This window comes from Gigantopelta aegis, unplaced genomic scaffold (assembly GCF_016097555.1).
Source record: "Gigantopelta aegis isolate Gae_Host unplaced genomic scaffold, Gae_host_genome ctg7578_pilon_pilon, whole genome shotgun sequence".
Lineage (NCBI taxonomy): Eukaryota > Metazoa > Mollusca > Gastropoda > Neomphalida > Peltospiridae > Gigantopelta > Gigantopelta aegis.
The window spans coordinates 1,224-2,313 of record NW_024535928.1 but is presented as its reverse complement, the minus strand read 5'-3'; the positions used below and the strand labels follow the sequence as shown (position 1 = coordinate 2,313).

General features: G+C 37.8%; 1 non-coding gene across 1 annotated transcript; it reads left to right on the top strand.

Moving 5' to 3' along the window:
• The first annotated feature begins 473 nt into the window (after positions 1-473).
• On the top strand, positions 474-592 carry LOC121366872. Its single transcript, XR_005957244.1, has one exon. It is a non-coding gene; the product is annotated as a 5S ribosomal RNA (ribosomal RNA).
• The last annotated feature ends 498 nt before the right edge of the window (positions 593-1,090 follow it).

Below are 1,090 nucleotides of genomic sequence, written 5' to 3'. Positions count from 1 at the left end.
GGAAGGCGATTGGTTTTATCCCGTCCCAACCATATTTCTTTCTCTTTTTCTTTTTCATATCGTTGTTTTCGCCACAGAAGACAAACTCCGCTTCCAAGCGTTAAACAATTGCGTGACGTCATTTCTCATTGTAGTATTACGGCAATATCAAGTTTACTGCGCAGAGCGCTCACCTGAGGCGTATTACCGTATAGGATACGAACTATAAGGTATCTTTCTGTTACAACCGGTGAACAGCGATTCTTAAATAAGTGTTTATGCTGTGGAACAAAAACTTAGTTTCGAAGTGTCAAACAATCAAACTTAGTGAAGAACCCAACCCCACCCCACCCCCGCGCTGAATTCGTGAACATGCGCCTGGTCCCACCGAACGCCATTTTACCTATCCGTCGAAAAAAATAAAACAAAAATGAATGCTGAATGTTCACTTCCGGAATATTACATACGTATACCTTTATTTTACATCAGTTGTTGTCTACGGCCATACCACGTTGAAAGCACCGGTTCTCGTCCGATCACCGAAGTTAAGCAACGTCGGGCCCGGTTAGTACTTGGATGGGTGACCGCCTGGGAACACCGGGTGCTGTAGACATTTTTTCTATAAAGAAAATATTTTAATTTACTTTAGAATATCGATTTAATTTATTTATTAATTAATTATTATTATTATTATTATTATTATTATTATTATTATTATTATTATTGAGGCTAGTCATAAATAAATTCATCTTTGAAGGAGCACTGTTGTTTTAGGACCACGTCAAAGAAATTAACAGTTAAAGTTTTAACGAAGGTGCCTACCCGTTATTCTAATTGCCTTGATTACGTCATTCTGTTTGTTAATTAGATCAACTAATTGACTGGCACTTGAGTGGTCTGGATTTGTGTACAATGTATATATTGCTGACGTGACATTGAGTATTAGTGCGTGTCATAAGGAATATAAAGTGCATGTTTCTCTTCTCTCTGTACATTTCATTTTTATAATTACGACACTGCAGTTCAATATAATGGAGAAATTCAATCTATACGCCGAACTCTACGAAACGGAGAATCGTTTCAGACGAGCCTGTGGGCAGATCATCTTCCT